The sequence below is a fragment of the Suncus etruscus genome, chromosome 9 (genome assembly GCF_024139225.1).
Source record: "Suncus etruscus isolate mSunEtr1 chromosome 9, mSunEtr1.pri.cur, whole genome shotgun sequence".
Taxonomy (NCBI): Eukaryota; Metazoa; Chordata; class Mammalia; order Eulipotyphla; family Soricidae; genus Suncus; species Suncus etruscus.
In genome coordinates this window covers 105,302,489-105,314,580 of record NC_064856.1, presented here as the reverse complement: position 1 = coordinate 105,314,580, position 12,092 = coordinate 105,302,489, and the positions used below count along the sequence as shown (strand labels likewise).

The window sequence follows — 12,092 nt, the reverse complement described above, 5'->3', positions numbered from 1 at the left end:
CTTACCCGAGGGGAAAGTAACCGCATCCTGCACCGCCCTGGCCTCGGCGGCTGCCGGGGATCCTTCCAGCTCTGGCCACATGCTCCCTGACATTTCCCCCAGCGCCACTTGCAAAGTGACGCAAAAGGGATTCCAGTGGGCAGTGCTCTCTCATTTGTTCGCTTGCTCGCAAAGAACACAGGGCTGGCCGACAGGTGCTGGGGGGGTGGAGCTGAGTCCCTTCCCTGTGCCCAGCACCCCGCTTCTCTGGGTGAGGGAGATCGGCACCATGCCACACTCAATTGGGAGCCAAACTCCTCTGTCCAGAGATGCCCGCTGCCTTGGCACCCCTGGAGTGGAGATGCCAGAAACCGCGGCAGACAGGGCAGGACAGCCAGCAGCTGAGTTCAGCAGCTTTGGAAGACACGCGGCCGGCACCACCACCTCCTCTTCCCCCTAGTCCCTGGCTCTGCTGTGCTGAGTCTCAGCACCCCAAGCAGATGGCAAAGGGTGGCTGTAAAGGGCCCCTGGAGCCCCGAACCATACGGCTGAGTGGCAGGCACATCAGAACAAACAGGCTCTGGGGCGTGTGGGGTTGGGGGTGTGTGTGTGGGGCAATGCCCACAGTGGGTTGCTGGGGTTGGCAGCAAAAGGGGGAACATGGGCAACCTGCTTGATCCCAAAAACTGACTAAAGGAGACTGGGCACAAGCTGGCAGTATCGGGTGTTGAGCGCAGAGTGAGTCCCTGAGCCTGAAAAAGTCTGCTCGTGGCTCTGGCCTGGCAGTTTTGGGTCCTGGCTATGGCGACAGGGAAGGAGTCCTTCACAGTCCAGACTGAGGCCAGACATGGCCACTGGAAGGCTTGAGAAACAGGTCTGACTCTGAAAGGGATTGGACCAGACAAGATTGAGAAACGGGCCTTCCAGAGCTCGAGATCAGGCCAGCAGTTGTGATGAGACAGCCCCACCCCATGCAACCGTCTAAGATTGCCACCCCTGCCCACCAGCCCCTGTATGTGCCCACTACCCCAGTCTTCCTGCCAACCCGTCGATACCTGCCTCCCAAGAGTGCCTAGCCCATCCCACGTTTCAGCAGCTCTGACCCACTTTGCTTTCCTGGCCTCCCCCCACCAATGCCCTGTCGTCTCCCAACACACACACAAACACACACGTACTGATGCTCCCATTCCCCACCCCCAGCCTCGGAAGCCAGAGCCAAAGGAAATTCTCAAGACAAAACACACACACTGGCACGTCTCCCTCCCACACAGGTACCCCAGATCTGTCAGCCTCAGACACTTCCCACCCCGCATGGCCCTGTGCAGCCCTGCACCCGTCCAGCCCTGGTGCGGCCACTCCCCATGCCTATTCATGCAGGCCAAGAGCCGGGCCATCCCCAGGAGACCTGGGGCCTGGTACCAGCCTTATAGTTGATTCACAGTGTCCACAGAACCCCCCTAGCTGCCCCCAGGCCCCGGCCTCTCTGCTCAGCGCCTCTGTTCCCTGGCCCTGCCGGCCGGCCCAATGCCATTCCATGTCCCACCCGCAATCTCCACTTCTGTGCCACCTGCCCTAGGCTCTCCACCTGCTGAATAACCTGGACTGTGACTGGCATGGGTGACAATGGTTTCCCATGTTCTGGCTCCTCTGTGACCTCCGTGACCATCTCAGCCAGCATGCCCAGAGGTCAGTCATCTGCTCAAGGTCACACACAGCCCCACATGGACCTCTGGTCTCGGACCCACACAGTCCTTGGAGATCTTTCGCAGCATCTGCTAAGAGGCTAGGTTGGCACACGAGCAGCTGTCCGGTCCCCCAGCCTCAGGTCCCCCAGACCCTCCCTACCATCTCTCTGGACCCTTGGGTGCCTTCTCTGGCACCGAGCTCCAGCTCAGCCAGCCTGAGGGTTCTTTGACATTCCCCAGCCCAACCCAGTCTCCCCAAACCCTTCCACACACCCAGGAATTTCCTCCACCAACTCCAACTTCCCCAGGTGGCCCCCGCACCTTTTTTCCATCTGGACCCCTTTTGCAAAGCAGAGATCTGTGTCAGGCAGAGTGAGACCCTTACTCAAAGCGTCCTCAAAGAACCTGGTATGGGGGGGCAGTGCAACCCAAGTGCCCCCCCCCCATCCGCTTGCAGGCTGGATTCCCCACCACCCCCAGGCACCTCCTCTCCAAACCATCCCTGGAACCCAGAGTTCTAAGCACTGAAGAGAGGCGGCTCCCCAGAACACCCCTCCCACCCTCCGACAAGGCTGACCCCCCTGGAGGGGAGGCTGCGGATGGCCAGGCACGACCCTTCCTGAGATTCCCGAGAAAGACATCTGCTGGTGGGGGACAGCGGCCGCCCCAAGAACCCAGTCCCTGCCCTTTCTTCCCTAAGGAAGGATGAATTGTCAAGTACCCAGGAAAATGCCAGTTCCTGGGGCCCATCTCTGTTGTGTCCACTATTGGGGCCCACACAGCAGAAGAACCGCTGGGGTGGGGTAGGGGGTTGGGGTGTCTCTCTCATTCAAGTTCCATTAGAGGGAAGACAGCCTGCTGCGGTTCTTGGGGGTGGGTGGGTGGGGAGCCCATGGGGAGCCCACCCAGTAGGCATTAAAGGCTGTGTGTGTATGTGTGTGTGTGTGTCCGGGGGAGGCCAAGTCCTCGTCATCAGCAGAAGGGGAGGAGGGCAGCACCCCCTCATTCCATCCACCAGGGCCTGAGGGCCACAGATGGGCCCCTAGCTAGGGCCAGGGAATGGAGCCCCCCTCTGAGCCTCATTGCCAAGGGCTGAGGTCTCCCCAAATCCTGCAAGCCCTGGAGGAGGGTGTAGGCATGGCCAGTGTGGGGTGCAATTCCTCACCGCAGTCAAGGCCAGAAGCAAGCAAGCGGACCAGACAGACGGCACACACTTCCTCACGCCCATGCCCTGGGGCGCGGCCATGCGTCCCCCGTGCCAGCTGCTGCCAGCTGCTGCTGCTGCCACCACCCCGCCTAAGGTTGGGCTCCAGGGGGGTAACCCCAAAACCAACCAGCCCAGCTCCAAGGGTTGCTTGCACCTTTCTCAAACCTAGCCGGGCCCCGCAGAGCTGCAATTCATCCCCCCAGGAATGGGGTGAAATCTGCTGATCACCCCCCTGTGCTTGCATTGCAAACCCCCCAGGAGGACCCCCATATATGCACGGACCCCGCATTTGAATGACACCTGCCAGGGACGTGCGTGGCACAGCCGCACCTCCGCCCTAGCTTGGAGAGACCCCGTCGGGCAGGGCAGGGCCATCGCAGACGCCCGGCTTCCACCCCTGTACCCCTTGCACCCCATTCCCGCAGCGCCTCTTACCTCCCGCCTGCTGCAGGGCCCGGCCCGCCGCCGCCGCCGCCGCCGCCGCGACCGCCACCTCCATCCTGGGCTCTCCCCAAGGCCCCGATTCACTAACGCCGCTTCCGCAGGGCGCCGGCGCCGGCGCGAAGGCCGCCTCCGCCCCCAGGGGGACGCTACGCCCTTGACGTAAAACCCCGCTACGCCGTTAGCGGTGACCATGGCGACGGCCGTGGGACGCCAGCGTCCCCTGGTGGCAAGGAGGGAGAACGGCACCGCGGGGCCCTGCCTGCCAAAGCCAGCGCAGCGCAGCGCAGCGCACAGTCTGTCTGTCTGTGGCTGGCGCCCCCCGTGGACCACCTTTGGGGCGCGATCACGCGTGGAAAGGGGGGAACCGGTGGACACACGGGTTTGAGTCTCCGCGTTGGTCCCCGTGGGGGAGAACGCAGGGGAGCCCCCGCCGACTGGGCTTGGGCTTGGGCTGGGTTGGGTCCCCCCTCCTTTTCGGGTCCCGCGTGACAAGGTTTGAGCGTGGGAGAGGCAAGACAGCAAGGAGGAGCGCTGGATGGAAAACGGGATCGTTTGCAGGAGGGGAGGATAGGCGAGGCCTGGTGAATGGTTTGCACCCGCCTCTGGGGGAGAGGGGCTGGAGGGAGCACTGTAAGTGAGCATCTGGAGACCTAGAGGAGGGTGAGAGGAACACCAGGATATAAGCTGTGTCCTCCAGTTGCATTTGCAACAGGGGTCAGCAAGGTGCTTGGCTTGGTCCATTGTTTTCTTTTCTTGTTTTGTTTTTGGGTCTCACCCGGCAGCGCTCCCTTACTCCTGGCTCTGGGCTCAAAAATAACTCCTGGGGGGGCCAGAGAGATAGCATGGAGGTAGGGTGTTTGCCTTGTATGCAGAAGGATGGTGGTTCGAATCCCAGCATCCCATATGGTCCCCCGAGCCTGCCATGGGGCAATTTCTGAGTGTAAAGTCACGAGTAACCCTTGAGTGCTGCCAGGTATATGACCCAAAACCCAAAATCTAAATAAATAAATAAATAAATAAATAAATAAATAAATAAATAAATAAATAAATAAATCGCTCCTGGCAGGCATGGGGGACCGACCATATGGGATGCCGAGATTCGAACCACCATTCGTCCTGGATCGACTGCGTGCAAGGCAAACATCCTACCACTGTGCTATCTCTCCGGCCTCAGCTTGGTCCATTTTTAACTGCTGGTCCATGAAATGCATCATCCCTAGGCGTCTGCTGCATGCTTGCCCATTCACTTAAGGTTTAAGTGGTTTTTTAACACACCTTCCCTGAGAGCTGCTCCTGAGTGGAAAATATACTATTCATAATAAGGATGGGATGAGCCCAGGGAGAACCCAGATCCTGAACTCCAATATGCACTAGGCTGAGGCTCCATCCAGGGGGGCTCAGTAGGGCAGGAGTGCCAGTTCTGGCTGCGGGGTCTTCACTGCAGGGGGTCTTGAAGCCCCTAGACTCAGCAGAGTCTTCCCTGGTTTGGTAGAAATTCATCGGAGGCAATCTCAGGGCGAGCATGGAGTTCTATGATTTTTTTTTTTTTTTGCAGGTGCTATGCCCCTAAATGGCTCCCCAGTGAGGGTGGAGGTGGGGGGTTCCTGATGTCATTCAAAGGAAACAGGATGATGGACAGACGTTCTGAACAAGTGGGAGCCTGGGTGCGGCATATGGAGCTGTGTGTCACGGGGTTGATGGAGGTGGCATCTCAGCCTCAAAATTACCAGGACATTTGGATTTAAAGTGCAGCGCCGCCACCAAGGCAGGTGGGAACCGACTTCTGGAAGAAAAGTTTTGCCTCACCTGCACTTCGCCGAGAAGACAAACTCCAGCCTAGGTTCAAAGAAAACAACAGCCCAACAGCAAAACTCCAGGAAGGGGAGGACAAAAATGGTGGGTGGGATCCCACAGGGAATTGCAGAAAGGGCCTGAGAGATAGCACAGCGGCAGGGCGTTTTCCTTGCAAGTAATCAATCCAGGACGGATGGTGGTTCAAATCCTATATGGTCCCCCGTGCCTGCCAGGGGCCATTTCTGTGCTCAGAGCCAGGAGTAACCCCTGAGTGCCACCGGGTGTGACCCCCAAAACAAAACAAAACAAAAAGAATGGAGCTTTTCCCCCGCTCAGAGAGCTGGGATCATTGTAGAGAAGCATTAGGGAACTCGGTCTCTAGGTCATTTCCATTCATCACATTCTGAACTGTCAAACTTCATGTCTCTTTGGTCCAAGTTATGGATTCGCAGAAGAAAGCCACCAATTGGCCCAGTGTTGGCATGAAGAAAGCATCTAATTGATCCAGTACCAGGAAAACCAGGGTTCGATCCCCAGCATCCCATATGGCTCTTTGAGCTCAGAGCCAAGAGTAATCCCTGAGTACCGAGGTGTGCCCGCCCCCAACAGAAACAAACAGAAATGTCCAGGTGGTAGTGCAGGGCTCCAGTATAGAGAGGACTTGGGAGAAAGAAAACAGAACTCAAACCACCACTTCAAAGATTCTAAGACTTTGCACCTTATTTGCAAACAGCCTTCTTCCCCATTGATCCATCCAGACTTGTCCTGACTAAACACCAAGTCCCAGCATTCTGTGCGTAGCCGCCTCCAGATTGCCAGACTTGATGTCTTAATCAAGTATTATTGCTTGGGGGCTGGGGAGATAGGCAAGGGGAGGGCGCTTGACTGGCACACACAAACCCGGATTTGATTCCCAGCGTCCCCAATGGTGACTCGTCACTGCCCGGAATAATTCCTGAGTGCAGAGCCAGAAGTAACCCCTGAGCATTGCCAAGTATATTTTTGTTTGTTTGGTTGCTTAGGGACCACACTTAGCAGTGCTCAGGAGCTACTCTGTACTGTATGTTCAGCAGTGCCTCCAGGTGTTGATGGGAGGGACATCTGCAGTGTGGGAAACAATGTTATGTATGCATCTTATTTATTTATTTATTTATTTATTTTTGGGGGTTTTGGGGGTCACACATCTTATCTTTTGGCCTTGCCTTATCTTTACCTTATCTTTTGGCCGCTCATCTTTTTTTGGGGGGGGGTTTGGGTCACACCCGGCAGCGCTCAGGGGTTACTCCTGGCTCTACACTCAGAAATCACTCCTGGCAGGCTCAGGGGACCATATGGGATCCCAGGATTCGAACCGCCGTCCTTCTGCATGCAAGGTAAATGGCCTACCTCCATGCTATCTCTCAAGTCCCTTGGCCCTTCATCTTATCTAACCCCAATACTATCAGAACTGCTGCCTGAAATTTTTTGTTTGTTTATTTGTTTTGGGTCATACCCAGCGGCACTCAGGGGTTCCTCTTGGCTCTGTGCTTAGAAATCACTCCTGGTGGGGCCGGAGAGTTAGCATGGAGGTAAGGCATTTGCCTTTCATGCAGAAGGACGGTGGTTTGAATCCCGACATCCCATATGGTCCCCTGAGCCTGCCAGGAGCAATTTCTGAGTGTAGAGTGAGGAGTAACCCCTGAGAGCTGCCAGGTATGACCCAAAAAACAAAGAAAAAGAAAAAAGAAAAAGAAATCACTCCTGGCAGGCACAGGGGACCATATGGGATGCCGGGAATCGAACCATCAGTCCTGGGTTGGCCGTGTGCAAGGCAAAGACTCTCTTGCTGTGCTATCTCTTCGGCCCCTGCCCGAGATTTTTGAGCTGCTCCTGCTTCTCTTCCAGGCCTGTGTGACCCCATCTTGGATGTTTTACAACAAAATTCAAAGGTGTTTCAAAATCAACCATCAGCAACGCAGTCTTCTGCACTCTCTGACCTTCAAACATGCCACTGGCACTTTGTTAGAGATACCGTCTCAGGCCCAAGAACCCCCAAAAGGGAATAAGATGAGTTATAGGCAGACCCATGCTACTAGCATCAATATTGAGGGGGGAAGAAAAGATACAAAAAAAGGGAGTCAGGGGCCAAAGCAATAACACAGTGGAGAGGGTGTTTGCCTTGAACTCGGTCAACCCGGATTTGATCCGCAGTATCCCATGTGGTCCCCCGGGCATGCCAGAAGTAATTTCTGAGCCCAGAACCAGGAGTAACCTCTGAGAATTTCCAGATATGGTTCCAAAATAAACAACAACAACAACAATCAGGTCAGAGTGATAGTACAGCAGGTAGGGCATTAACCTTACATATGCATGACCTGGGTTCAATCCATGGCATCCCATATTGTCCCCCAAGTACTGCCAGGAGTGACCCCTAAATGCAGAGGAAGGAGTAAGCCCTGAGCACCACTGGTGTGGACCCCCCTACAAATCATACATAAATATATATTGAATAGAAATACAATTTTCCTTTTTTTGGGGGGGGGGATTTGGATCACACTTGGTGGTGCTTGGGGGGGGGGTTACTCCTGGCTCTGCACTCAGAAACAGCTCCTAGCAGGTATGGAGGACCATATGGGATGCCAGGATTCGAACCACCGTCTGTCCTGACGCTCTACCGCTTTGCTATCTCTCCAACCCTAGAATACAATTTTCTATTAAATAGAAAAAGGGGAAAGGCTTGTTATTTCCGCCTAAGCAACTCCAAATAACCAGATCAAGGCCTATATCTTTTTTTTTTTTTTTTCTCCCCTTGCAGTGTAGTGATCAATCCCAGGGCTTCACCTTTTCAAGAGAAGTGTTTCATGATTGGGCCACAGCGCTGAGCAGCTGGTTCTATTCTTGCAGTATTTCCCAAACTCCTCAGATGTATTTGACTCCCTCCATCCTTCTCATGCTCTGCTCTGCTGGCCTTCTGCCGGCATGTCCTTTGCCTGGCGAACTGAGCTGAGTCTCTGAGTCGCTGAGGCGCTGAATTATGGCTGTGAAGTATCTGGGGCCGATTTCCACCTACATTGTCACAGGCGTGATGGGATACAGAAGGGGGGGGGTGTGCGGGGGTGTTCTGCTTCCACCCAGCTGTGTGTGACCCCAAATATCCAGGTGGCTTTCCTCCATGTCCAAAGCAGGAAAACAATCTTGTATCTCCTGGTGGAAAAGTTTCTCTTGTTCACTATTGGGCCCACCTGGAGCCAGTCAAAATCCAGAGTCGCCTGAATAGGAAGCTGAGAGCAACCCTATGGCGAATGGTGAGAAGGACCGCTGAGAATCCACGCTGAGCACTGAAAACCTTTAGATGCCACTTACCACAGGGGGTGTCTGACTTGCTCATGCTGCCAGTCGTCTTGCATCCCGCCTCTCTCTGCCCCTGTATCACACTCACCCCAATTCTACCAGCGTCTGATCAGTGTTTTCTTTTTTTCCTTTTTCCTTTTTTCTTTATGGTTTTTGGACCACATCCGATGATGATCAGGAGTTACTCCTGGTTCTGTACTCAGAAATCACTCCTAGGGCCGGAGAGATAGCATGGAGGTAAAAGGCATTTGCCTCACATGCAGAAAGTCGGTGGTTCAAATCCCAGCATCCCATATGGTCCCTCAGGTCTGCCAGGAACGATTTCTGAGTGTAGAGCCAGAAGTAACTCCTGAGCGCTGCTGGGCATGACCCAAAAACCAAAAAAAAAAAAAAAAGGAAAAGAAAAAGAAAAAAGAAATTACTCCTGGCTTGTGGGACCATGCGGGATGCCGGGGATTGAACCCAGGTCCGTCCTGGGTAGGTTGCCTGCAAGGCAAACACCCTACCGATGCTCTATTGCTCTGGCCCCTGATCATAGGGTTTTCTAAGCTTGTGAAAAATTCTCACAGGGAGGGAGGATCAGGGAGGGAGGGTGCTGAATGGGTCATATACCTCCACCAGTTCTGGTCCAGCAGCCGGCCTGGGTTTCGTGCCAAATTCCCACTCTGGCCTCAGTTTCCCTTTGGGTCCCAGTGGGGGATAATAACATGGCTCCTCCTGCCAGGGGGCCATGTGGATTAACTAATTAACGAGTTTGACTTCGGCTGCTTCCACACAGGGGCTGATTAAATGCTGAGTGTTGTTATTAGAACGATGGGGGGGGGGGCTGTGACAGGCAGAGTCGGCTGGAGATGGATTTGCTCCCCTCGCCTCCTCCCCGCCCCCTCCCTCCGTCTGCCCCACACTCTGGCAAGCTGAACATCTTGCAAGGCAAAACCAAGATGCTTTCTGACACTCCAAAGACGGCAGAGAACTTTTGCGCATTTCCCCAGCGTACCCGTATTTGAGTCACAATAATTGCACCGGGAGATGTGACCGTGTTTCCGACAGACAGCTGGGCCCGGGGTGCTGAGCCCCAGACGACGCCTGCTGCTCGGCTCCCTGGTAGCTGCAGAACGGGCTGGACAGGCCAGTGATTGCATCAGAGTAGAGCCACCTGCAAAGTCCACTGCAAAATTTCTGCACAGTGGCATCCCCACCCCCAAACACATGGCCCTGAGGTCCCAGAAATTAAGTGCTTGGTCCACAATGGGCGGTTTCGCAGCTGTCAAACAGGTTCTCTGGCTTAGGGCTGGAGGAATCCCAGATGTGATAAGGTTTTAATTTTTATATTTTTAAATTAAAATTTTTTGGTTTTGTTTATTTTTTTTTTGTTTTTGGGTCACACCTGGCAGCGCTTAGGGATTCTGTGCTCAGAAATCACTCCTGGCAGGCATGGGGGACCATATGGGATGCCAGGATTTGAACCACCGTTTGTCTTGGATTGGTGTTTTTTTGTTGTTGTTGTTGTTGTTTTATTTTATTTTGTTTTGATTTTTGGGCCACATCGGTGATGCTCAGGTGTTACTCCTGGCTACGCACTCAGAAATCGATCCTGGCCTGAGGGACCATATGGGACGACGGGGGATCGAACTGTGGTCCATCCTAGGTTAGCACGTGCAAAGCAAACGACCTCCTTCTTGCACCACCACTCTGGGCCCTCCCCATTTTTGTTTTGTTTTGTTTTTGCCACAGTAAGGTTTTTAAAAGTAGAAACTTGCTCCTTATAGGCTGGAAAGTTCCAATGGCTGTGTCCTCACTGTCGGATATTGGGTACCAAAATAAGATCCCAGCTCTGGGCCATGGAACTATTTTGTATTTGTTCATTTGGTTTTTGTTTGTCTGCTTGCTTTTGGGTCACACCTTGCTGCACTCAGGAGTTACTCCTGGCTCTGTGCTCAGAAATGGCTCCTGGCAGGCTCGGAGGACCATATGGAATGCCAGGAATCGAACCACTGCCTGTTTGGGATCGGCTGCGTGCAAGGCTAATGCCCTACCGCTGTGCTATCTCTCCGGCCCATCCCATGGAACTCTTGAGTAGCTTGGGGCTAGATGCAGAAATCCCAGGGAGGCCCCTGAGATCATAGTGAATGTGATTTTCCCAGGGGTCCCTATGAGATCATTCATCCTCAGAGGCTGTGTCTTTCTTTCCAGCTTGAGTTTAGGAGGTGCTGGGTTCTGCATGATGGGGTGGGTGGGAAGGAATTGTGCAGTTTCCCCCCACACCCAAACCATGCCCCCATCAGGTTCATAAGACTCTGACACCCGAGGGGAATGTTGTTTACCCAAATAGAACATGCTGGAAAGCAGAGAGACTCCTTTGAGACTGAAATTTCAGGCTCTCGCAGGGAGAGAAATAAACTCCTTGATTCAGTCTCAGAAATGCGTGTGTGGCTAAGGGCTGGAGGGCTCCATTGTGTGGAACTTCTCCTGGCAGGATTTCAGCTCCGTGGCCCTCTGAAAGCCCTTCATCCAGTCCTTCCTGCTATGAGAGGCAGGAATGGGTAGCGAGGAGGGGAGCTGGGCTGTCGGGAATGAAAAGATCAGCCGGTTCTGTGCAAGAGGCACAGAACTTCCCTCGACACGATGCCAGCGGGGAGCCTACATGCTTGGTGATACATTTATGGAACAACCCCATATTGTGGCCTGCCTCAGTTGCATCTGTGGGGTGCTAGAACTGATGGTGGAGATGCTGGAGGAGGTGGTGTGAGGGGTAGGGCTGGGGTGCTCGTGTTGAGAGGGAGGAGGAAGAGTCTGGAGGTCTTCAAGTGGGAAGATTCTGGAAGGTGTTTCTATTCTGGCCTCATCCTCAACTCGCTTGGGCATCGCTGGTGCTTTTGTTGTAATGCCCAAAGGATTGGGGAATCCTGCATCTCATTAATCCCTCCTACTTGTAAGTGTCTTTTCCCCGGTGGGCACAGTAGTAACTAGTTTTTCTCCTTGGGGCACTGGGGAGCTACTGGAGTGTAAACACAGATGTCTCAGAGGAAGGCTTGCATGCTCACTGATGAGGGCGTCATCTGTACTTTCTGGACAGCAATAGCATGAGTAGAAAGTCTGTCCTGATGAGGGTGTTCAACCATCCACTCATCCACCCACCCACCCACCCACCCATCCACCCATTCATTCATCCACCCACCCCTCCACCTATTCACCCATCCACCCATCCATTTATTCATCCACTCATTTACCCATCCACCCATCCACCCATTTACCCATTAATCCATTCACCCACCCACTCATCCATTTACCCATTCACCCATCCACCCTTTCACCCATTTACCCACCCACCCACCTGTCCCCATACCTGCCTATCATTCCATCCAACCCATCCATTATCCACCTACCTGTCCTCTGTTCCTTCAGCCACCAATTCCCTCCACTTTCACTCACCTCTACATTCCTCTACACATCTATCCATCCACTCATTGATGTATCCATCATTTCACTCACCCACGATCTTCCTCATATTCTTCATCTATTCATCTACCCATCCATTTATTCCCAGTCGATCCACCCATCCACCCTCTATCCATTCACACATGCTTCTACCTACTCAGCCATACATAAAACTGCCCATTCATTCATGCTAAATAATTTATTTGTTATTCATC

The 12,092-nt window shown here is 53.8% G+C and overlaps 1 protein-coding gene across 1 annotated transcript in view; it reads right to left on the bottom strand.

The window, feature by feature from the left end:
* Positions 1-3,392, bottom strand: part of DAGLA (diacylglycerol lipase alpha) — a 50,487-nt gene extending 47,095 nt beyond the window's left edge. The window contains exon 1 of the mRNA XM_049779586.1: positions 3,307-3,392. The gene's annotated coding sequence lies outside the window, so the exon portion shown is untranslated. The remainder of the gene's footprint in view (positions 1-3,306) is intronic.
* Positions 3,393-12,092: the final 8,700 nt, after the last annotated feature.